Raw genomic sequence first — 27,427 nt, 5'->3', positions numbered from 1 at the left:
GGCCCGTGCCAATGGTCCTTATCCCATTGATAACTGCAAGGTGTCCATTTTCCCTGACTTCCCTGCTAGAGTACAGGCTCAGCACGTTCCTCCTTTCTGGAGGTGAAGAAAGGGGCGGGGTTCAACAAGCCGAGCCTCCGGAGGAACTCACATATAGGTTCCTAAGTAATAATATAGGATTGAACACCAGCTCAGGAACTAAAGGAGCCACAACAGTGGGTCTGGGATGTGCATTAACCGTGGGGGAGACTCCTGGAGATACACTGTGAAGGGGGATGTACACATTTACACAATGATGAGTAGGGTGACCTTGACTGCCAAGTGCCTGGGTCTGGAAGCCTAGTTGGAGCGCGGACTCTAGCGCTGTGTATGGAGTAGTGCAGCAGAGTAGATTACGTGCAACGCCCGTGTTTGTTTGGAGACAGCTGAGAGACTTCCTGAAGCACCTCAGAGGGGAGCAATATAAAGGACAATATTAGCAACTTACCAGGGCAATACAGCACTTGACTAGATAAAATAGCCGGTCGAGGCCTCTGGGGGGCTTTTTATCCCAGAAGTGGCCGGTTGAAGTCTGAGGCGGGGCCTAGTATCACTGATTGTCGAGGAGTTTTTTATGTAATAGACTCTCTCCCTCCAGATTTCGGATATTCCTCCATTATGGGTAAACCTCGACAGAAGCCGGGAGATATACCCACTGAGGATGGGGAAGCCCACCCACCAAGCATTGCTCTGGGAACTGACGAGCGGAGCAAACTGATAGGGCCCTTCATAAGCGGATGTATGACGTTACAACGCATACTTTTACCACGCATACCTTTACAACGCGCTTTTTACATCGCAAACCTTTACAACGCATAGCGCTTAAAGGTGCTGGATAGTGGTAAGTATAATTTTCCATTCCAACTCCAGTCCCCGTGGACACTAGGGAAGGTGTTGGATAGAAAATTAAACTTATTCCCTATCCTAGAGCGCCCCCCAGTGCAATGCGTTGTAATGGATTGCGTTTTAATGCCTGCGTTGTAATGGTAGTGCGTGGTAAAAGTTTCGTTGTAAACGTTGTATACCTTCATAAGCACTTGGATAAAATATTAGCAGCTATTGCAGACACAAAACAGCACTGCAGCAAGATATTGGGGTAGAATCTGTTGGCCTGGGCCTCATGCAGGGGGAACACCACAAACTAATGATTGAAACGATACAACCAGATCATGCAACCTTACCCAATATGCTGGAAAATGTGACCACCGGGGTGGATATGCTGGAAATGTGGGCAGAGGATGCGCAAGGGCTCAATAGACGCAATAATATACGCGTAGTGGGTCTGCCGGAAACCAAAGAAAGTTCAAATATAGTGGCATTTCTGGAGGACTGGTTGAGAACAACGGTGCTGCTGGGCTTACTATCACCCTTCTTCGCTCTAGAGAAAGCACACAGAGTTAAGTTGCGCCCGCCGGCCCCGGGTAGGCTGCCTCGAACTGTAGTAGCGCGCCTACTGCATTACAAAGATCGCAACACTTTGATACGACAGGCCCGTGCCAATGGTCCTTATCCCATTGATAACTGCAAAGTGTCCATTTTCCCTGACTTCCCTGCAAGAGTGCAGGCTCAGCACTTTTCTCCTTTCTGGAGGTGAAGAAAGCTCTACGAGCGGAGGGAATCAAGTGCTCCTTGATGTTTTCGGCAAACTTGCGAATCATAATAGATGGCACCACACAGTTTTATGACTCGCCGGAAGAAGTCTGGTCATGGTTGGAAACTTACAGGTAAAATGGATCCAAGGTCGGGCAGGACCCCACAGCCCAAGACCACCCAAACCACAGCGCAAAAGTCTACGACATTCGTCCAGACAGAGACCGCTACAGAAACCATCAGCATCACAGACTGCCCAAGAGAGGAAGGCGGCGCTGCAGGCTGTGGCCGTGGTATTGACGAAAACCCCAAAGGATAGATCGGGAAAATCCTCGGAGCATAGAGCAGTCAAATCTTAATAAGAGGCATCAGCTGAAAGAGATAGAGAATTGTCAGAAGTGACCCCACAGTCAGCTGATGATATAATTTCGACCAATTGCAGCGTCTCAAACACCGGTTCATTTGTGAAATATGCGGGTGAGATACTAGGTCTACAAATGGCAGGAGGCATTTATATCCCTGTCAGAAGATGATGAGGCCCAGGACGCTGAAGCAAGTGGTGTTTAATACCTTGCACATCCCACGGACAGGTGGACACTGGGGACAATCTTTCACTATTGGTTTTTCCTTTTTTTGCAGGTTTTCAGGTTTGGGCAGCCAGCCCTTGCCACGCTGTCCTGGGTTGAGGGTGGTACTTGTTGGGGAATTGTGTCAGTCTCTAGGGGGTTGTTTCTTTCGCATGGAGAAATACTGGCGAGCGGTAGGGGGTGGAGGAGGAGAAGGGTAATAGGATGGGGCTGATTGTTTTACGATATGCCACAGGTATACTAAGAAGTTAAAATGATGTCCTGGAACGTACGAGGAATGGGGTCAATGGATAAACGGCACAAAATACACCGTTTCCACACACACCGTGGAGTGCAAGTAGCTATGTTGTAGGAAATGCATCTGACATTAGAAGAAAGTGTTAGACTCAGGGGTAAGTGGCGCGGCCAGATCTATCCCACCACGTATTCTGCATTTTCAAGGGGTACACTAATATGGATAAGGGCAGGTACACCCATTGACGTGAGTAAGGTTTGAGTAGACCCAGATGGCAGATGTGTCCTGATACAAGGCAGGATCTTGCGTAAGATGTTCCACCTGGGAAGCATATATGCAACAAATTCTGAACAAGTCCACTTCCTCCATCATTTGTCGACACAACATTCTATTTTTGACACTTCCCACACCTTGCTTGAAGGAGATTGTAACTGTGTAGCCTTTCTCACCTTGGACAGGTCAACACCTCCGTTAAACGACACTCCAATAGCCAAGGTGACCAAGGGATTCCGGAAGTGGTTGGGGGATGGGGCATGGGAGATACCTGGAGGCTGCAACATGGTAACGCACAAGATTACTCATATTCTCATTTGTATACATTGCATACTAGATTAGATATGTTTGTAACATCAATGGACTGAGCCCAACTATTATGCATACGGAGTACTTAGGGCATACTATAACAGGCCTTAATCCGCTATTGTGCCCATCCATCCCACGGCTGAACCTACATTGACCCCTACACGGAGACTAGATCCCACACTCCTGGAGGACGCCCATTTTTGCACTATGTTACAAGAGGCTATTGTAGAATATTTTCAGTTTAACCAGGGGGTGACCAGATCCCCAGATCCAGAGCAATTGAATGGAAGCCTTCGAAGTGGTGTTAAGGGGGAAATGCATGGGGCACAGGGTTGGACAGTGGAAGGTAATATTGGAAGAGCTCTCCTGCCTAGAATCCCAGCTGCACTGACTAGGGAGGGGGCGCATCATGCAAAACTGCTTGACCTGCGACATCACTATGATGACGTACTAGAAAGGCTGAACTGTTCCGATATATGGGAAAACCAGGTGCGGGCACATGTTAACGCGGGGTTTCTGGTTTCTAGTTATCTTACCAGATCCCAAATCAAGTCGACTGGATCGTTGGTACCTGTCATTGAGTAAAAGATAATCTACTACTAGGTTAGTCAATTAAGAACTTACACCACTCTAAATAACCACTGACCAGTGATAAAGTTTAAAGATTTAATATAAAGTCAAAGATAACTGAAGATACAAACTTCTCAAGATGAGATTTAAAAGGTATACTGGTATCACTATAAACATAAATTCTTTGAATAATCTGAGTCTACAAAACAGAATAATAAGTACAAGTTCGAAAATCATCAGAGTTGCAAGAATGGATACAAGTTGCAACTTAAGAGTCATTACAGAAAAGAAAATTCTGTTAGTCTGTCCCTACACTAGACTAAGTGACATCCCTACTTAACAAGATCTTTACCCCAAAAGGTGTCAGCCGTGGTGTCTTCCTAAGAAGATCACGCACTTCTCTTTCTCTCTTCTGTAAATAGGTCTCTTGTGATCAGCCTATCTGCCTACCCCACCGCTCTCTTAGGCTTCCAAAATCATCTGCTCTACTCTCCTCCCGGGTCGCTTTCCCTAATACAAAATCACATTTCCAATAGGAACGCCCCTCGGGACGCCCCTCACGTGGTGCAGTTTTGAGCGGCAAACTCCATGATGGTACTCTTCAAGACCCTCGTTAAAGTTGACCTTGGTTCCCAGGCTTCTTCTCCAGCGCGCCGGTACCCCCTGAAATTCCTGAAAACTCCTACAGGCCTGCGCCAAGCGCCACTGAACAAAGCCCCATTCATTTCGACTGATTAGGACCCCTCGCACCTGCATACAGACCGTCCTACAGTGGGCCTCAAATTCCAGACTCCACCATATCTATAGGTCATAAAACATATGTAAAACTCTGTACTTGGCGCCTCTCGACTTCTTCTCTAACGAGCACATTGCAGATCAAAGAAACAACATTATCTGTTCGGGCCTACTTGATTTACATGAAGCGGGTCCCTGCACTCTGAAAACATTTAACTTGATTTAAACAGTATTCTTAACTAACACACGTTTCTATAATGCCTCACATCTATAAAACATATATTTCAGTACTAAATTCAATAATACCTTTAGATGAACAATGTCAACCCCACCTCACATTATTTTAGCAGCACGTTTAGATTTACTGTGAATTGCCATGAGGCCTACACATTTCAACTGGTTTGCAAGACTCTATTTTTCTCTTACATGATCACTTTAACATGAGAACGTGAGGTTTCCATATTCATTCTAACATTTCTATATTAGTCTTCACATTGCTATGATTATTGTTATTCTACTTGAACACTCTATATTTTTCACTACTGAGTATAAGACACTCTTGTGCACAGTATATTTAAACTAACTACGTGCTTGTAAATATGGTGCACTCATACATTTTTCAGATTTGTGCTCTCTCAGTCCCCCCTTTGATGACTTTCAGGAGTCATCACCATCAAAACACCATCTCTAAATGTAGGACTCTTCAAAGTGAAGTCATGGCAGTACCATTTCTTTTCATTGTCTCCAATGCCTTCAGACTCTTATATTGTTTATCTTGCATCGCTGTCAACCTTTTCTCCTGTTCTCTCATAGATCTTTGCAACCTGTTTGCTTTATACCATTGATACAAACGCACCAATCCCCACAAAGTGATTACACAAATCACAATTATGATGATGGGTTTCAGTATGTACCAAACGATACCTTTTCCTAGGTTGGCAAACCAACCTCCAACTTTACCCATTCCATGACCTACTTTTTCCCACACGTTCACTTTTGTCAGATCCTCAATTTCGTGGTGAATTGCAGTGATGTTTCGTATGTATTTTTCTAAAGGTTTTGAATTGTCTGGAATGTAAGTGCAGCATTCCTGGACCTTCAAAGCCTTGCAAACTCCTCCCTCTTTGGCTAACAGAACGTCTAGAGCAAGTCGGTTCTGAAGAACCATTGCCCTTATCGATTGCATCTCACCCTCCACCAGCATTAATGATCTAGCAGTACTGGCAGATAACCTATCTACGACTGTAGCCAATCTTCTAATTTTGATGTCATTCAGTATCAATCCCAAGATAGGGAATGCAGCACCAAATACATCCCCAATTACCTCTTCAGCACCTAACCCTCTCTTCCCTCTTGTTGGTATTCCTCTCTTTGTCGTTTCTAAATTCTCAACATGATATATTTTGGGGAAGACAATTGCTAGATAGCATGATCCGTACCAATTATCCGGTAGCTTCACATATGCATTTCTTCCACATACAAAATATACATTTGGAATTGCTTGCATCTCTTTCAAAAAATCTTTGGAGTAGTACTCCAATTGGAAAGCATGTTCACAACTGACTTGACCTACATACAGATTCTCATAATAAGAGTAACTCCTGTGAATGCACAGTTTCCCCCATTTCTCTTTGTCTAAAGCAATTGGACCAAAGCTACCCTTTCTTTGCTGTATCCTTTCTTCCTTGGTCCAATCTGTTTCCCATTGTCCTGAAGCCTTTAGAATCTTCTGCCTCCTGTATCTGGTATCTACCTGCCCTATAAACTTTTTCTCAATTTCTGACACTTGACAAGTCAGATTATTTCTTCGGGCATGTGAAGTATCTAACGTCTTCCATGGAATGAACCATTTCTGTAATCTGTCTTCGCTCTTGTAATAGTCCCACTTGTTCAGATGCTTGTAATTTGGGACCTCTGGCAATGTCGAGTCAAAATTCGAGAAATAATACTCGAACCCATCTCGTCCATAGAATATGCTTAACAACAAACTACATGTGATTCCATATGTCAATGGAAGATGATGGTATCTGATACCCTCCTCCACCGAAGCTGGTAATTGCATACAAACATAGCAATTCTTCGCCTCCATGACATCAATGTATTCGTAAAGCAATTTGGCATAAGCATTTGACCTGAAGTTCCCCTGTGATTCATCTGTATGTAACCTTTTAATTTCCGCATCTAACAAAGCTTTGTCTTTATCATTGATGTTTCCCTTATGATTAACAGTGATTGTTCTCTGTGTTGACACTCCCTTGACTTCCTTGACTGCAGTTGCATCTCTCTCATGTCCCACTATGTATGAGACAGTAACCACTAAAACTATAAGTGAAATCACCACCCCTAAAAGTGTGCCAACTATACATTTTGCCCTGCGGTTCGGGTTGCCAGCCTCCATGATCTCAAACAGGGTAGTTTTGGCGTTCTTCTATCTCCAACGTCTCCTTCTCTCCGAACAAAGTCTCTCTTTTGAACACCTGGAAGTTGACAATTTACTCCGCAAAACAGTTCTGGAGTCCTGTAGAAATAGACAACCCTAGCCCTTCTCCATCCTCTAAAAGGAAGCCCCTACCATTTTCTTCTTCCACTCGGCGCTAGGTTATCTTGTAGCAATATTTACAAAGTTCTTTTCAAAAGTCTTTTATCAATCTAAAACTATGAGTGTTCCAAGAAGTTCTACTACTCGCTCAAGCATTTCCAGTCGAAGAAGAGTTCCCTCCAATATTGGATATCGTGAACAGCAAACCGGAAAGTCAACTGTCTCTAAAATCAATTTTCTTATTCCGCTCAGGAGAGGAGGATAGACGATGTTGAGTGTCAGCAACCTTTCGGCCTCCACTCCTGGTAGCAGGAACCTTATTTGCACTGTGATGATCGGTTCAGTTCTGATCAGGCTCACTTCCCTGACCCTCCCGGTTCTGTGACCCACGGACATCTGCAACGAGGTAGGTCCAATCAGGAGTAGAGTACCTTCTGCTAGGCACTCGCACCCTCCTTGATCTTCTGGGACCCTCCTGGGCTTGATCCTGCGTATCTTCTTCCGGATCTGAGTCTTCGGATATAGGAGCAAGCGTTTCTTCTCGAGCAGACCTCAAGCTCAACCTCCTCTTTCTTTCTGGCCAGGTGGCTGCTCCACGCCTTGTTCTCCTATTTCTCGTCCTCACACTCGATTCCTGATCGCTCTGGTACAGATCTGTGTCCGAATCGTACTCACTGCAGCTCTCTCCTTCAGTTGCGTCTTCGGTCTCACTGCCGTTCGGCCCTCCTTCCTCTTCTGGATCAGATGCGTTCCCAACTCCTTCCGACACCCCCACAGCTTGACTGGTCCCCCCTTGGGATTCTTCTTCCACTACTGGACTTTCGTCTGGGAGAGGAGCTGTTTCTTCTAGAGGTGCTGGAACTCTTCGAGTATGGGATGCATGGATCCAATTGGGCAGCCCTCCGCACTTCACCGCGGTATTCGTGATCAGGATTACCTGAAAGGGCCCACGCCAACGTACATCTAGGCAGTTCTTCCGGACGTGCTTCTTGATCAGCACCCAGTCCCCTGGGCTCAGATCATGACACAGGTTCCTTGATGATGGAACTTCAGCCGCCTGCACCTGAAGGGACACAGAATGGATGGCGTCAGACAGTCCCTTACAATAATCCAAGATCAGATCATCTGTGATATTCAATAGGGCAGCAGTTGGAACTGTAGGAAGTCTCATGGCCCTCCCCATCAGAATCTCATGTGGAGAGAGACCTGTCCTCCTGTCAGGTGTGCTGCGCATGCTCATGAGCACTAAAGGAAGAGCATCTGGCCAACTCAAAGATGTGGATGAACAGACTTTAGCTAGTCGACTCTTCAGGGTGCCATTTACTTGTTCCACAATCCCTGAGGCTTCTGGTCGATAACTACAATGCAGTTTTTGATCGATCTTTAATGCAGAGCACAACATCTTCACAATTTCGCTGTTAAAATGTTTTCCTCTGTCCGATTCCAGAGAGGTAGGCACCCCGAAGCGTGGTATCAACTCCCTGAGCAACAGTTTGGCTACTGTGAGTGTATCGCACCTGCGTGTAGGGTATGCTTCAACCCACCTAGAAAATATGCATACAACCACCAAAACATACCTGAGGCGGTTGATTTTTGGCATTTCAATAAAGTCTAATTGCATTCTATTGAAAGGCCCCCCAGACCTCCCAATGTGACTCAGTGTAACTGGTGTTCTTTTCCCTATGTTTAACTGTTGGCAGGTAACACATCGCTTACACACTGATTCTGCTGCTATCCTAAATTTAGGGCAAAACCAAGTCTGCCTAAACTCTCTCAGCATAGCGTCTCTTCCTAGGTGTACTGGACCATGTATTTGTCTTGCCATGGGATTCGCTAGTTCCTCAGGTAACACAGCCCTCCCATCTGCTGAAATCCAAAAATCCATCTCGCTTCTCACGCAACCTGCTATTTCCCATGCCTTTTTCTCTGCTTCAGGTGCGTTCTCCTGCATCACTCTTAAATCCTCCCAAGTGTCTACTGTTTCCAACATCATGCTCAATTCTGTCTTCTCTTCCGCCCCATCTATTTCTACCTTTGTGAAGGAATAGTCCTGCTCCGCACAATAGCGGGCGACTTCATCAGCGTATCGGTTACCTTGTGACACAAAATCTGTATTCTTAGTATGAGCTACACACTTTACAATCGCAATGGCGGCTGGACCTTGCAATGCTTCCAGCAACAGCCGCACAAATTCTCCATTTCGAATGGGCGAACCAGAAGAGGTCATGTAACCTCTCTGAGACCACAATTGCCCGAAATCGTGAACCACACCGAAACCATATTGGCTGTCAGTGTATATGGTGACTCTCTTTCCGTTTCCTGCTATGCAGGCACGAGTTAGGGCAATGATTTCTGCTACCTGTGCGGAATGTACTCCTTCCAGGCAAGCGGCTTCCACAACTCCAGTAATGGTACAGACAGCATAAGCTGCTCTCAACCGACCAGTATCATCTCTTAAACATGAGCCATCGACAAAGTAAATCTCATCAGGGTCAGACAACGGCTCATCCACAATATCTGGTCTGGGCTTCGTGCATAGTTCAGTCACATCAAGGCAATCGTGGTCTTCACATTCTTCGCCTTCTATTACAGTAGGTAGTGGCATCAATGTAGCAGGATTCAAAACAGAGCATCTCTTAAGGGTCACGTTCTCCGCAGCAAGGATAACTTGCTCGTAGCGCGTGAGCCTGCTATTGGTCAGATGCTGCGTCTTTGTCCTGGTCATTAACAATTCTACAGAATGTGGTACATACACCACTAACTGGTGTCCCATCACAATGCTCTCACACCTCTCAATGCTGACACCCGTTGCAGCAACGGATTTGAGACATCCGGGCAACGCTGCGGCTACTGGATCTAATGTAGCCGAAAAGTATGCAACTGGTCTACGGGCATTTCCATGGGTCTGTGCCAAGACTGACAAAGCACATCCCTCTCTCTCACAGCAATAAAGTGAAAAAGACTTCTCGTAATCGGGCATCCCCAGAGCCGGAGCACGACACAAATCGTCTCTCAGCTGCAGGAATGCCACTAGGCATTCATCGTCCCATGGTACCGGATCACTCACCTCCTTGTGCGTCAGTTTCTGTAAGGGTTTTGCTTTCAGTGAAAAGTTAACTATCCACTGTCGACAATAACCAACCATTCCTAGAAACATCCTAACTTCTCTCTGAGTTGTAGGCGCATTCATTTTCATTATCCCCTCAATCCTATCTGGAGACACCTTACGTTTTCCCTTTTCTAACCGGTGTCCCAAATACTGCACTTCGGTCAGACAGTACTGCAACTTGCTCGGAGATACCTTATGTCCATTTTCTGCTAAGTGGTTCAATAAGGCAATGGAATCTGTTTTACAAGCTTCCTCAGTTTCTGACGCAACAAGTAGGTCATCTATGTACTGGACCAGAACTGAATTCTGCGGCAGTACTAGATTTTCGAGGTTCTTCTTCAACAACTGGTTGAAGATGGATGGACTGTCTGTGAATCCTTGTGGGATTCGACACCATGTTAAAACGCGATCTTCCATTTTAAAAGCGAAAAGGTACCTGCTCTCTTCATCCAATGGGATTGAAAAGAAGGCCTGGCAAAGATCTATCACTGTGAACCATTCTGCTTGGCATGGTATCTGAAACAGTATCACTGATGGATTCGGTACCACTGGACAACATGAAACAACTATATTGTTAATTTTCCGAAGGTCCTGAACTATTCTGAATTTCCCACTAGGTTTCTGCAAACCCATAATCGGGGAGTTACAAGGACTTCCCACGATTTCTTTTAGTATTCCCTGCTGAATCATTGACTCGATCACAGGCTTTATTCCTGCAATCGTTTCCTGGGACAGTTTGTATTGCGGTGTTCTGGGAAACTCGGCATTTGGTTTTACCATTATTTTTACTAGTTCTACCCCTTTAATCAATCCTATTTCTTCACCCGTGAAATCCCATACCTCTGACGCCACTGCATCTCGTAGGTCCTGGGGAAGATCTTCTACAGTCAGAGTAGGATATAGTTCTATGCAAGATTTGGAATTGGCTACCTTAAAGGTAGCGTCATCATCTGTAGTCTGTACCTCCACCCCTTGCGGGGTGCAGTATATTGTGCAGTTCAATTTGCACAACAAATCCCTCCCTAACAGACACACCGGACTCGAATCACATACCACAAACTGATGTTCATTCATATGGTTTCCTATTTTCACCGACACTGGTTCAGTCAGAGGACTAGTCATCCTTTTGTTTGCAACTCCTACCACTTGAATTGTTTCCCCTGACATCGGTAAATCTGGAACCACCACTGATCTCAACGTTGATCGAGTAGCTCCAGTATCCACCAAGAACGTTGTAGGACATCCCGCCACTTCAGCCTCTACAAATGGCCCCCTTTGATCCACCTCTAGGACTGCCCCGAGGGTACAGTCCTCTTCCCTACTCACACGCTGTCCTGTCAATGGATCAACATAATAACACTTTTCTTCCTCGATAAAGAGAGGCATTTGTTTAAAGACCTTTCCCCCTGTCGATATTTTCGGTGGCTGTGGGAACTGAGCTTGTGGAGCCAAAGTCCCCCCTTTGACCACCTTGCTTCCTGGGACTGTTGCCTTTTGAGCTGGAACCTCTTGAACCTGCTCCTCTAATTCCAGTTCTCCATTTTCAGGGTTAAAGGGACACTCGCGTCGCCAATGTCCCACCTGGTGACACAAATGGCACTTTGTCGTTTTCTTTAAAGTGGCAAAGTCTACTCTAGGTCTCTGGCCTTCTTCATTATCCTTGTTCTGACCATTTGGCTTTCGTCCCATCCCCTGCTTCTGTTGTCCACCCTTCCCTGCTGACTGCATCTGCACTACCATCAATTTCTCCTTTAGATTCTTTGCTTTAGAATCTATTTCGTCACTGCAGTATCTCGCATATCGCAGGATCTCATCTAGTGGTTTGTTTTGCCAACAAATTAAATGTTGTTGAATCATCAAACAAATATCTGGTCTCAGCCCCAAAACAAACTTTGACACAAACTGCCCTATGTCTTTGGGATCCATTACATCGAGTCCACTATATTGTTTGAATATTTTCAGTAATCTCTCATAAAACTCGTGAACTGTCTCTTTGGGTTCCTGCCTTGTTCGGTCTATTTTTACCCAATCTATATCTTGTGGAGGCACTTTATCCTTTAACCAGGCTATTACTCTTTCGTACTTCTCCATGACACTGTCCGATGGTCCATTAGTTCTAGGATTCCTCTCAGGCTCTGCATTTGGCCACTGGACACTAATCTTGCACGTTACCCACAAATCCCCTGGAACCACAATGTCGAACAAGGTGTTCAAATCAATCCACAATACTTTGGAGATCTTTACAAACCTTTCTACCTGCTTATACCACTCGACTGGGTTTTCCCTCAATTTCGGAAACGAGTTGGTAAATGCAGCCAAATTTCCCCTACTCCATGGTACATGTACATAATTCCCATTTGATATTTCTCGCAAAGGGAATGCCTCCATCTGCATTACCCTTCCCTCTGGGGTCATCACATTTGTACTTCGTCTAACTGTGCCCTTTTTCGACCACCTTTCTTCCCATTTGTCCAGTTCTCTCCACACTCTTATTCCTGATACCAACTCTCTTATGTGTGTTTTTAATCCAGTAGTTCTCTTCTCATCTAGGTCTTGGTCTGAGTACTGCAATCTATGGTTACTCTGCAATGCCCTTGTCCTAGATAAATCTACGGCATACCTGTCTGCCAAATTAGTCAGTTTCTCATGAATCGCTCTAGCCTTCCTAGTAGTATCCTTCGCTATGAACAGCAGCTCATCTTGTTCGTACAAATCAATCCTTTCTAAAGGCACCGTCCCTTCTATAATCTCGTCTAGATCGGATTTTAGGCTGGAGACATCAAGCCTTTTAACCTTTATCGCAGCTTTTAGTACTTCGGCTCCAGGTGCTCCTTCCGCATCTCTCCCATCCCAGCTCCTAGTCCTGCGCCTAAGCACTGGTGAGTTATAGGGAGTCCTCCCATGCTCCCATCTCTCTAGGTCCCATGCCTTTCCATCTTCTCGGGGTGGATGGTGAAACACTCCTTCGCGCCTCATAGCCCCGCGTTCCCCATCCTGTCTAGTTTCACGGGATACATGGTAAGATATTCCGTTACTCCCTCTTTCTTCCTCATGCATCTGTGACCTCCGATCACTCGATGCATGACGGGACCTTTCACTGTTCCCTCTTTGCCAGTGCTGTACACTTTCCCCAGGTGCGTGATGAGTGCACCTAAACCTATCCCTGTACTCTTGTGTTCTTTGGTCTCCCTCGGTTTGCATGAGGCGAGACATCTCCTCACACTCCATACTCCTACCATTCTGCTCCTGCTGTTCCCTCCCATTCATAGGACATGTAACTCCTCTATTCTCCTGACTTTGACCTTCTCGGCCCTGACTGCTTTCGCTAGCCCCGCAATGAGATACAGTCCCGTTACCTCGGCTTTCCCACTCGGGTTCTGTTCTTAACCTATTACTCGGGGTTACTGCGGACCCATCCCATTCTCTCAAGTCAGCTCTTAATTCCGTGTAGGGTTTCGGCCGTGGTCCCCTCAGGTCCATCGGTCCTCTCTGACTTCCCTGTCCTGTGTTGGGACCCACAGTCGTATCGAATGGGGTGTTCCACGTTACCGATCCTGGCAATTGCTTCCATGCATTTGTCGTGTTATTCCTCCTTTCCATCTCAATCCTTTCTCTATCTAACCGTGCCTGCTCTTCTCCTCTCCCATGATCTGGATTGTAAATCGTCACTATAGGTCCTATGGTAACAGGTACTTGAAGAGCATCCGGTAATCCAAAAGACTCAACCTGTTCGGTGTTTGGCGTCTTTTGTACCACAAACCTTCCCACTACACTCTGTACTGTGTTGTTTTGAGGTGTCTCCTCGTCTTTGATAGGTGTCCATTCCGATATAGGGAGTGGTGTAAACCCCTCTATGGCAGTCCCATCTTCCCTTGCGAGCCCTCTATCTTCAATTTCCCCAACTCTCTGAGGTGGTCTGTCTATCAATAATCTGTTTATCACATTGTCCTCCGACTCGCTCTCCTCATCCTCTTCCATAAGGTTCCTCCCACCTACCACCTCCCTCATTGGATACAACTTCTCTACCTCAATAGCCTGTACCCTCCATCTCTTTGCCTCCTCGTCCCATTTAGAATCTCGCACTGCTCTTACCGATTGAGTCAATCTTTGTTGACGCCTGTTCAAATTTCTATCGTGTGCCGCCCTAATCCATGCATTAAGGGCCTCAAACTGGGTTGGTCTAGGTGAGGGTTTCAATGAGGACATAGTTGCTTTTAGCCGATGTAACACCTCTAACTTAAACGTCCCGTACTTCGGGAACTGCATTTCCTCATTTCCTTCCGTAAGCTTATTCCAAGCCCCAATCCATAATATTGTATGCAGCCCCACATTCGCTGCCATATAATGAGCTGGTGTACCCTCCGGCGGTGCCTCTTCCCCGTAATAATGTTCACTTCTTTTTCTTTTAAAAATCCCTTTCAAACACTTAAAGCACTTCATGATTTCTCTTTTCTCCGCGTTTGTTTCCTTCCTGATGACAATCTACCAATCACCGCGCTGTTCTCGCTAACTGGCCTATCCGATCGCGACTTCTCACTGACGTCGCGCCAGCCGCCCAATCGCGTCGCGGCTCTTGCCGACGTCACACCAACCGTCCTATCGCGTCGCGGCTCTTCACTCGCCACCCTATCTCAGCGCGGCTCTTTCTGACGTCACTCGTCCCCCTTCGCAGCAGTTCCCCTCCTTTTTCAGCTCGTCTCCTCGGTCATGCGTGCATCCCATTCATACTCTGAAAAATTATTACTTCTGTCCAAGCGATCACCTTTCTTGACTGTACGCCCACAGTCTTTCTGTAGTTGTCCCCTTAACTTGACGAAATGTCTTTCCGTTTATTTCCAGACAATCGCCTTCTCTGATAGGTTACTCACACACAGTAACTTCCGACCAGCGTCCGTTACTCATACGCTCACTCTTACACTCCCCCTATCTCGGTCCCACGGCGGTCAATGGTACCTCATGACTTCCGTACTATGGTCGACAACTACTCTGGATGTCCGATACACCCAAAACCACTTAAGCTCTGGCCTGAACTTAAGATTTGCCAGTTCACCCGTTTACCAGGTAACCAGTTCACCAGGTTGCGCGCGCTCACAACCTTCTCACAATCACGCTACAGGCATTCAACTCCGCAAGACATTACACTACAAATACAACACAAAACCGCAATCTGTTCACGCATGACACTTGTTATACTCACTCTCCTCCGATACTGCTGCTTTTCTCGCCCCGTCTGCACCTTCGGCGCACGATTCTTCCGCTGCTCGTCTCTCGATGTCTAGGGGCCTTGGGGTAAACTAACCTCTCTAGATTACCTTCCTCAAGAAGATAACCATCCTCTGCTACCAACTGTTAACGCGGGGTTTCTGGTTTCTAGTTATCTTACCAGATCCCAAATCAAGTCGACTGGATCGTTGGTACCTGTCATTGAGTAAAAGATAATCTACTACTAGGTTAGTCAATTAAGAACTTACACCACTCTAAATAACCACTGACCAGTGATAAAGTTTAAAGATTTAATATAAAGTCAAAGATAACTGAAGATACAAACTTCTCAAGATGAGATTTAAAAGGTATACTGGTATCACTATAAACATAAATTCTTTGAATAATCTGAGTCTACAAAACAGAATAATAAGTACAAGTTCGAAAATCATCAGAGTTGCAAGAATGGATACAAGTTGCAACTTAAGAGTCATTACAGAAAAGAAAATTCTGTTAGTCTGTCCCTACACTAGACTAAGTGACATCCCTACTTAACAAGATCTTTACCCCAAAAGGTGTCAGCCGTGGTGTCTTCCTAAGAAGATCACGCACTTCTCTTTCTCTCTTCTGTAAATAGGTCTCTTGTGATCAGCCTATCTGCCTACCCCACCGCTCTCTTAGGCTTCCAAAATCATCTGCTCTACTCTCCTCCCGGGTCGCTTTCCCTAATACAAAATCACATTTCCAATAGGAACGCCCCTCGGGACGCCCCTCACGTGGTGCAGTTTTGAGCGGCAAACTCCATGATGGTACTCTTCAAGACCCTCGTTAAAGTTGACCTTGGTTCCCAGGCTTCTTCTCCAGCGCGCCGGTACCCCCTGAAATTCCTGAAAACTCCTACAGGCCTGCGCCAAGCGCCACTGAACAAAGCCCCATTCATTTCGACTGATTAGGACCCCTCGCACCTGCATACAGACTGTCCTACAGTGGGCCTCAAATTCCAGACTCCACCATATCTATAGGTCATAAAACATATGTAAAACTCTGTACTTGGCGCCTCTCGACTTCTTCTCTAACGAGCACATTGCAGATCAAAGAAACAACATTATCTGTTCGGGCCTACTTGATTTACATGAAGCGGGTCCCTGCACTCTGAAAACATTTAACTTGATTTAAACAGTATTCTTAACTAACACACGTTTCTATAATGCCTCACATCTATAAAACATATATTTCAGTACTAAATTCAATAATACCTTTAGATGAACAATGTCAACCCCACCTCACATTATTTTAGCAGCACGTTTAGATTTACTGTGAATTGCCATGAGGCCTACACATTTCAACTGGTTTGCAAGACTCTATTTTTCTCTTACATGATCACTTTAACATGAGAACGTGAGGTTTCCATATTCATTCTAACATTTCTATATTAGTCTTCACATTGCTATGATTATTGTTATTCTACTTGAACACTCTATATTTTTCACTACTGAGTATAAGACACTCTTGTGCACAGTATATTTAAACTAACTACGTGCTTGTAAATATGGTGCACTCATACATTTTTCAGATTTGTGCTCTCTCACACATATAGAGGGAGGTAAAGCAGATAGATTACTTGCATGATTAGTACAACCCGATTATAGGAGAAGCCCCATCTTCCAGATAAGGGTGTCTGTGGGATTGATAACACACCATCCTAAAGAAATAAACAAATCATTCCGATCTTATTATTTTGCATTATGCTCTGAAACAAAAGTGCAAAGCCGAGAAGCTATAAAGGCTTACTTAACACCCTTACTTCTGGTACTCTGATCCCCTGTTGAAAGCAGGCAGTTAGGGGGACCAGTAACTGCAATGGAAATCATGACAGCGCTCAAAGAGATGGTCAGAGGGAAAACGTCCGGCCCTGATGGCCTGCCAATCGAGTTCTAAGCCGCATATGCCCAGATTCTAGCCCCAAAGTTGGAGGAGCTCTATAAAGAAGAATAGGTTAGAGGGGAGCTGCCTTCTTCAACCAGGGACGCGTTGGTGGTGCAACTCCCCAAGTCTAATAAACCACACCCACAGGAGTCAGACTTTCGCCCCCTTTCAATGCTTAATATCGATTTCAAAATCTTGAGTAAAGTGTTAGCTACAAGGCTTTTAACTTATATGACCGGCTTAATACATAGAGACCAAAATGGGTTTGTACCAACATGATCCACCGCTGGGAACTTACGCAGGTTGTTCCATGTGCTACACCATCCTGACCGAGACTGGAACCTGGATGTATTCATATTATCAATAGACCTAGAGAAGGCATTTGATTCGTTAAGGTGGGACTTCCTGAAGGTCACAATGGAAAGAATGTGATTAGGGGGGACTGCTTCAGGTGGGTGAACATATTTTACAAACATCCGACAACGGGAGTTAGGACAACTGGGATGATTTTGGAATCATATAACATATACCGAGGCCCTAGGCAGGGGTGCCCCTTGTCCCCATTGTTATTTGCTATAGCAATAGAACCATTGGCTACGGCATTTCTTCATGAATATCACATTGTTATCCAGTTGGGACACAGGCATTTCTTCATGAATATCACATTGTTATCCAGTTGGGACAGAGATCGCATATGATTTCGCTCTATGTGGGTGACCTGTTGTTGTATCTAAGAGCTGGGGTCATTGGCACACAACTGGCCCTAACCATGCTAGAAGAATATGCAGAAATAGCAGGACTTAAGATCAATGAATCCAAGACTTGTGCCTTCTGTTAGAAATAGGGTAGCGTGGTGCAGAGCGGGCGGGCCAAACTCCAGAGGACATGTGCAAAGCATCCACTGGTGCAGAGCGGGCGGGCCAAACTCCAGAGGACATGTGCAAAGCATCCACGCAGTACACACAGGTGACACACGAGGCACACCACAAAAAGAGACCACACCAGGTTAGGTGAAAATAATAACTTTTGTATTGTTCAAACACACCGTAGTAATCACAATAATCTCTATACTGCGCCAACTGGCGCCAAGGCAATATTTACAAGGGGATTATGTACATGGCAGGGCCAATCGGGCCGCTGCCAGAACCATTGCAAAGGACAAAGGGAAAGAAAGGTAATTCCATCAGTCTCAATCCTGCAATGAAAACATCAGGACGTGAAATCAGTCGCTAGGCATAGAACGAAAACATGATCTCAGAATGAGACATTATCATGAGGCATCAGAGCAGGCCTAACAATATGCATGAACAACGTGAATAACCCCTGAGGCAGGAAAGCTGTAAGGGAAAAACATTAGATCCAGCATAGAAATGCAGTAGGCATAAATAATGAGGTCATAACAATGAATGATATTGAGGCCCAAGAGCATCAGGCCTAACCTAAAACATCCTAGTAGGCCACGCACTAGCATAGGCCACCTTACCAGAGGGCATCACCCTAAAACCCAGTACATCGGTGGGCCCCCCGCTGGTGTCAGGACCCCGCCCGCACTCACCAGAATTCCTGCGGGGGCTGCCTGGACTCTGGGCTGCAGGTGCGGCAACAATCGGGGCTCTCTGCACTACACGAGAGCCCCGCCCACAGCAGTGCTTCGCCCGACTTCACCCGGGCCCCTCCTGGGACCCAGGACTTGGGCAAGGATCCTGCAAAGCTCCGGACATCTTCACCAGGCCGCAGGGCTCTCCTGTCTTCACGAGAGCCCCTGGCAGGCATCCTCCCTCGTGCCAGCACGCAGGCTCCCCTTCTGCCACGGGAGCCCCGCCAACGACCGGCAGCACTTCTGCTCACTTCCGGCGGCTTTCACTTGCACTGGCACTGACCGGCGGGGTGGGCTCCCGCTCCCGTCTCACTCCACACACGGTGCTCCCTCGTCACCACGGGAGCCCCGCCACACCTCCTCTTCCTTCTTCCGGCAGCGGGCCACGCCCCCCACCAGGCGCGCTCCTGCCTGGCTTCCAGGTCGCTGCGAGCAGGACAGCAGCCCGGGGTTTTCTCAGCAACCACAGGTTGAGGCAGTGATCTCCCTCTTGTGGGCAAACCCCCCTAATATCTGCTGGGAATGTTGTAGATGCATTTTATAAGGCTGTGATTGCAGATATTGACAAACTCCTTAAGAAGGAGAAAGGCAGAATAAATGTACCATTCAAGGGTAATTTAAATCAGGATGAAAGGTTGGCCCTCAAAACTCTAACATCACAACTGACCTCATTATACGTATGGCTGATAAAGGTGGCAACATCGTTTTGATGAATAGACAAGATTATAACGATGAAATTTTGTCACAATTACGAGATGCTAGATAATATGAGAAGGTTACTTGTAATCCATTATCTGTAACCACTAATATGATTAGCTCTAGACTTAAGGTCTGGTATGATTGCGCTTTACTTCATCATGACGAATATCTGTACCTCCGTGTTGAGTTCCCTAAGGCCCCATGTTTGTACAGTCTACCCAAGATACATAAGAACTGTCAGAAACCACCGGGAAGGCCCATCATATTGGGCATTGGAGGGCCTACTGAGAAATTGTCCCATTTTATTGATTTGTATCTTAGACCCTTTGTTCAAAATCTTCCATCGCATATAGAAGATACTAAACATGTATTAAATATAATGAACGATGTTACATGGGAAACGGACATGATTTTAGCTACATTGGATGTAGTTTCCTTGTATTCCAACATTGACCACGAATTAATCAAAGACCGGTTGAATATCTTGAACACACTGCTATGATTATGGAAATGTCCAGGATAGTTTTGCAAAAGAATTTTTTCTTATTCGAAGATATCTGGTACAGACAGAAACTTGGGACAGCGATGGGTTCCAGATGTGCTCCGTCCTTCGCGAACCTCTTCATGGGGTGCTTCGAGGCGGAGTGGATCTGGGGCCCTAAAGGCAGACAATGGATTGACCATATTTATTATTGGGTACGTTATATTGATGATTGTTTGTTAATTTGGAGAGGGACTGCGGAGGAACTAAAGATATATATATTTTTTTATGTATATTTTTTATTGAGTATAACACAAGAGTAAAAATGTACATAACGGGTGTCATGTGGTAGGACATATTACAGCGGTGAACGGGCGAAGGAATTGAGGAAATACATTACAATTATAGGCATCTGAAAAATATCAATACCAGCTTAGAGCTGAGGCAAAACAATACGATACAGATAACCTTAAGCAAACCTTATCAGAACCCGCCCACCAGGAATACAGGATAAGCAGATTGGACACTCGACACCCAGATATGAGGGACAAAAAGAGCAGGAGAATATGCCACATCTCTTGTGAAGAAGGGAAAAGGGAATAGAAAGGTCATAGAACAAAATAAAGAAATTTTTTAAAAAAAAACTCAACCTCCCACCCTGCACCCCTGCAGATGGCTACGACCTAACCCCACTAGCAGCGTGCCTGTCGCCCCCTAAACTACACCCCAAGGAAGGGAAAAGATGGAGGAGGAGATGTATTACAAGACGATACGGGCTCCCGGACTCCCCTCCCCCCCCCCGCCAAAAACAGACATCCCCTACCGTGGTATCAAGCAAGTTATAACAGACTAATAAGCAGACCAATAGGGGAGCCACCGACAGAGAAAAGACCGTCCCGCCCAGCCCCCGGTACCACAGAGGCAGCAAATCCCTTTTCGATCGTAGCAGTCACACCAAACCCAGACAATAAGAATTCCATCTGGCCCGCACTCCCACAGATACAACCCAGCAGAGCCAAAAGAAAGTCCCTGTACCGAATTCAAGTCAAATTCAGCCCTGGCCCTTACGATCCATTGCACAAACCCCATCCGGTAGAACCAATATAGTATCAAAAGAGTCAAAGCGTTGTTGAAACAGGATATCAATATAGCCTGAAAGAGTCAAAAAGGTTAAGTCTCGAAGTCTATCGGATACATGAAAGTCAATCCAAAAGATATTAGTGGAGGTCTCCAGAAGAGAAGGAAGAAGTGGGTCCTGTGCGGGCGATGACTTCGCCGATCTTGCTAGGTGTTCAGGGGCTCCAGTAACGTACCGCTGTAATCGTGCGGGCACAACTGGCACCAGTTTCAGAACATATTTGGGGTTCTCCTCTCGAGGTAGATCGAGCTTCGCAGGGGTAACCGTATGTTGCAGGTCTGACACAAGGCTGGAGTCCGGTCTCAAGCAAACAGTCTCGAGGTGCGCAGTCAAATTGTGGAGAGCAGCCTCCATTTGCAAGCGAAGAGCCCCAATGGCGGCCATTACGGTCCCCAGGGTTGGTCCACACACCGTCCGATCCATCTCCGCGTGAACAATAACAAAGCAGATTTTCAACCCCGGGGAAACCAACAGGCGCGGAGTGGACGAGGCGACTGGCGGCTCACCGGCTTGGCAACCTTTACACCACTGCCGAGAGCGGGGGCCCCACCCGCGGACCCCGAGGGCTGCAGCAGGGTCCCGGGACCTGGCCCCCCACCCACCGTGGCAACCACGTCTCGTCGCCGTTCGTCTAGTATTCGCAGGGACCAAAGACCACCACCAGGATAGAGAATATGTTCCACTCCAATGAGACCGGACTCTGCCGGGCACCCGCGGCCGATGTTGTTCAACTGAAACCCCGCTGGGTCAGTACTCGAGGCCCCGGCTTACACACTGGAGGAGGCCCAAAAATGAAAGACGGTGTAACTTCGTCAATAAAGGCGAGAAAAACTCCGGGATTGCCCCCCTGGGCTCAGCAATGATTCAGACACACGGGAGTCTGGCGGGAGGTCAGGATGAAGTTCAGGATAAGTCCGCCAGCGACGTAGGTCGACGGAGCCGGGAACCTATGCGGCCATCTTGGTTGCTTGTGTAGCTCCTCCCTAAAGATATTTTTTGATTATTTAAATAACAATGAAGTGAATATGTTCTTTACCACACATTTCAATACACAACATTTGACTTTTTTGGACATTTAATTATTTGTAGAGAACAACACGTTATGTAGCCGTATGTTTCGCAAAGAAACTAGTTGTAATGCACTGTTACGTGCAGATAGTTGCCACCCTAAGAGTCAAATTAATTCAATTCCATTCGGAGAGATGCTGAGAGCCCGGAGTAATTGTTCTAATGAACTTGATTTCATAACTAATCTACATGATATGACCAATAGATTTAAATATAGAGGCTATGAAAATTAAAACTATTGGACAGGCATTTAACAGAGCCTGTAAACTTAAAAGAGAGGATACCCTTAACCCTAAAATGAAACATGTTAGAGTTACACAATCTCAGAAAATCAGAATTGTTACCAATTTTGGTACAGGCAGTCATAAACTTTTTGCGATTTTAAACAAATACTGGCACCTTTTAAAAACTGACAATGATATCTCTCCATACTTAACTGATCGGCCTAGTCTGACATTTAGGAAGGGTATTACAATAGCTAATATTGTCAGTCCAAGCTATCCGAAACCTATACAGAAGAGGATTTGGTTGGGTACATGCCCATCGGGCTTCTATTACTGTGGGCATTGTAGCTCATGCCGTTGGGCCACTAAGAAAATTTAAACTTTTGAATACAATGATACAGGTACTTTTAAAATTAAAACATTCATCAACTGTGAGACGACATTTGTCGTTTATGTAATTGCATGTGGCAAAATTTACGTTGGGAGTACAGTTAGACGATTAAAAGATCGGATGATCGAACACTTTCGTGCTCTCAAAAATGGGGATACCAGGTACCCCATTTCTTCTCACGCAATCCAAAATGGTAACAATTCAGTTAACCACAGCTTCACATATCATGGGATTGAACATGTAACAATGGATCGGAGAGGAGGTAATAGAACTCTGAAACTGCGGCGCAGAGAAGCGAGATGGATTATGGTTTTGCGTGCAGTTGAGGAGGGTTTGAAATGGATTCTGAACTTCAATACTTTTAGGGAGACTGATGTTATTGTTTCACTATTGGTAAAACCTCCATTTGGACTACTGTATCGTGAATAGTGACATGTATTGTTAAACTGTATATAGGTCCTGAAATAACTTTATTTGTATTGTATACTCGTATATTCATAGCCTCTTCCAATAATGGTCATTTATTGATTTATGAATAGTATTAATAGAGTCTATTATAGAAAGTATGCCTTTCCTATATTTTCACTCTCCATACCCCTCCTTATTGGGAATACTACCAGGATTGAACATTGAGCCCCGGTGTCTCTTTACTTCAAGATTTTTTTCGAGTGGATCTTATCTCGATAAAGACTTTTTGATACAATTGGTTACAGTGACTTTACAATACATCTGTTACAGTCATACTATATATATTAATAATATGAGTGCTCAGTGAGAAATTACATTACTTCACTTGCAGTGGCACTGACCAGCGGGGTGGGCTCCCGCTCCGGTCTCACTCCACACACGGGGCTCCCTCGTCACCACGGGAGCCCTGCCACACCTCCTCTTCCTTCTTCCGGCGGCAGGCCACGCCCCCCACCAGGCGTGCTCCTCCCTGGCTTCCAGGTCGTTGCGAGCAGAACAGCAGCCCGGGGTTTTCTCGGCAACCACGGGTTGAGGCAGTGATCTCCCTCTTGTGGGCAAAGCGCTGGGCAGGCTCCCGCTGGTTTTAAATCAACAAAAGGACAGCACACATGCGGGGTTGGCACCTGCTCTTCACATGAATGTCAAGGCGGCAATAACAGGGGGTGGGCTCCCGCTACTTCCATAGGCGACGGGGGACTGGGAACACAGCGCTCCCCCTCTCCTGGCACATCAAATGCAGCACTCATTCAGCGCTACTCGGCACAGCTTTGCAAATTGGGGTGGAAGCGCTCCTCTTCACTGGCACTTTGAGGGTGGCACTCCCAAGATGCTAGGGCAGGAGACAGTCACTAAAGTATAGTGCCCACCAAATATAGCGCTCACAAGGTGCTAGGTTCCACCAGCAGACTCAGGGACAACAGGTCGCGCCCCTCACATCCTTCTGGGTGCAGTCAAAGGTGCTCCTTGGCAGTCAGGTAAAGCGCCCTTCTTTTCCAGGCGCTAGGGAGCAGTCAGGGCCCAGGTGTAGCGCTCACAAGGCGCTACTGCAGGAGAGCAGGCCGGCAGTACTGGGTCAGGTCTGCAGTCAGTGGGTACTCATCAGTACAGGACAGCAGCTCCTAGGAACTATCATCATCTGTACCGTGGCACTCCTCCTGGTACAGCAGCCTGAACTCCAGCAGGGGGCTCTCACTGGCCCTGTGGACAGTGGAGGGGTACAGATGGGCTCAGGGGCCAGCACACAGGCCCATACGGCAGCACCATCTGGCAGCAGGTCCCCTCTCTCTCAAGTCCACGCTCTGTCTGAGCACATGGTGGCACAGCCCCCCTACTTATACTCCCCTCACCCCACCTACCAGACAGTGCCAGAAGCTTCTAGAAGCATCTGGGGAAACTGGTTCTAACTGGCTCAGGGGGGAGGAGTAGAGCACCCTGGGTGCCAGGCTTTCCCTCCAAAAGCTGGGATGGCTGAGAACCGATCAACTAGACTGCTAACCCACCACGGTCAGGTGGCACCACACACAGCCTAGGCAGCCATTTTAAAAGCGACATTTTACTAGGGTACCTTCTTATAATGGGGGAATTACAGGTGCGTACACCATTGCATCACATTTACCATGGCATCTCACACCACACATGGCCTATACATTTCTCTACCATGGGGGGAGACATCCTCAAACGGGGGTGAAATGCAAAAGAATTTCGGGAAAAAGGGCCAAGTCCAACACCTTCCCACTGCAGGAGGGCTTGGTGCGGCCTGGGAATTTCCTGAGTGACTTGACTTGGACTCCCCACTTATAAAAATACCTGGGACACCAGGTCTTTCACGCCACAGAAGATTTATGAGAGGGCAACCTGAACCCGGTTATTAGATCCCTAAAGTCATCTATATAGGTTTGGTGGTCGCTTAAACTATCTCAGATGGCCAGCATAACGCTATCGAAGATGATTATGGTTTTTTTTTGGTTTTTTTCTTTTAATCCTCATATTGCGATCTTTATGTTTTTTTTGGTAATACCAAGGTTCAGCCTCTGCATTTACTGTACCAGCACTGCCCCTCGATGCGAGAGTATGGGGGGAGTTTCCCAGCCATCGGGTTTTGCAGAGGGGTCTCCTTTGAAGCCAACACATAAATAACTTTCTGTTTTTTCGTTAGCGGGAGGGAGATAGCCACCTTGACTACTCGATGAAAATTATATTCATCCACAGAAGTTTCCATCGCTTAATCATAGGATCATAGGATCGTTGTTCCATCTCGGCCATTAGTTAATAGGGTTAAAGTGATTTTCCCATATTTCCCAGAAGTTATTTCTATTGGTTTGCTTTCCCCTTCTGTCTAGTTTATTTATTTTCATGACTGAGTTCATCCATTCACCAACCGTGGGAGGTGATGGGCCTACCCACTTAATACATATCTCCCTTCTTGCAAGGAGTATCAAAACAAAAACCAGATTTTCTTGCACTTTTGTTAGCTTACCCGCTCCTATATTGTTGTCAGTCAGTCAAAAAAGCTTTATTCGACGATTGTCATAAAAGCAATACATTATAAGATTTTATGCAATAGGAATGGATAAAATACACACAAGATAATACAAAAGCTGAAATTCATCAGAACGGGAAAATATCATCGGGTATAAGGAGTTCAAGGATAATAGAAATAATCATAACATTACTTATTCTTTAGAAGTTTTACTTCCAATGATTGCCATAGAAACAGAACATTAGACAATTCTTCCTGTGGAAATAGTGATAAACTTTTCTTTAAAATACTACTACTCAATCCCAAACAAAACAAGGATGGTACTTACAGTTAGTTGCTGATGTAGGATCGAGCTTAAGATCTTACCCACTACAGACCAGAACTCATCGAGGGATGGGCAGTCTTTAAAGATGTGAATATCATCCGCCCTCTCCTCTCCACATTTCGGGCATTTCCTTGTTTGTGCGCCATTAATTTTGGACAGTTTTTTTGGGGTCCAATAGGCCCTATGAATTGTAAAGAGATGATTTCTCTTTAAAGCTGCTGATTTTAGTGTGTCCCAGCATTTCTCAATTGACTTTAGCCACACTTCCTCAAGAACTGAAGTTTGTAGGTCTCTCCCCCAGATTGATTCTGCAATCTGAGCATCTTCATCTCCTGAGGTTGTTAGGACCCAGTACCATCTGGCTATCTCTTTCTTTATGGGTAGAACTTTCTTCATTCCTCTCTCCAGTTCTCCGGTATCCTTTTCATGTTTTGTGAGAGTTTTTGCCCAGCTGGCTAGCTGGTAATATTTAAATTTGGAAACTGTGAAATTAGTGATTGCTTGGAGATCTTCCCAAGATATCAATGTTGATCTCCTCAGAATTTGGCCCCAATGTACTATGTTGGCTGTTTTCAGGGGATTTTCCAGGCTATCTTTGAGGCATTCTGGAGTGCCTGGGGAGTCCCATATAGGAGCCAGGGGGCTATAATACGAAATGTTTAGAGTTCCTCTGATCTGGACCCATAGTCTGGCCGCATCTTTTAGGATCTTCAGTTTTATTTTTTTTTAATATTTTGGGTGTCCAAATTTATATAGAAAATGGTCAGGTTTCCTGGTCATTGCTTTGAGATATTCGGGATAGTAGTGATGAACCCCCATCATCGGTCTCATGTTTTTGAAGAAAAAAGCTCTGTAGTATTCCCACAGGTCAGGGCTCGCTATCCCTCCTTGTATTTTCCTTCTCCTGATTTTTTTCCACGATATTCTGGTTCCTTTGGAAGCCCAAATAAAACTTGAGATTTCTCCCTGTAATTTCTTCAGTGACTTTTTTTTTAATTCTAGAGGTATTGTGTGGAACAGGTATGTATATTTCAGAAGAATAGACATTTTTATGATGTAATATAAAAGGAATAGCTATTATGTTCAAGAAAACACTTAAAATCAAACTTGAATATTCTGAAGTACACAATAAAGGCAGATGGGCAATCGCTAGAGCAAGAATTGGAAATAACCCTTATACAATAGTAGGATACTACGGCCCGAATATAGATGACTCAGGGCCACTACAGCATCTATATACTCACTTGCTGTCAGCTACCTCCCCAATAATATTAGGTGGCAACTTCAACATAATTATGGACCCTAAAGTTGACAGATCGCCCCCGGGAAGACACAAAAATCTTCCAAATATGAGAGTGTGGCTCGGAAACTACAGGAGAGACTTAGACCTAGTAGATATATGGAAAATAAAAGGGGATAAAAGACAACCTTTTACACTACATA

The sequence above is a fragment of the Lissotriton helveticus genome, chromosome 6, assembly GCF_964261635.1.
Source record: "Lissotriton helveticus chromosome 6, aLisHel1.1, whole genome shotgun sequence".
NCBI lineage: Eukaryota > Metazoa > Chordata > Amphibia > Caudata > Salamandridae > Lissotriton > Lissotriton helveticus.
The sequence above is the reverse complement of the archived record's forward strand: the minus strand, read 5'-3'. Positions refer to the sequence as shown.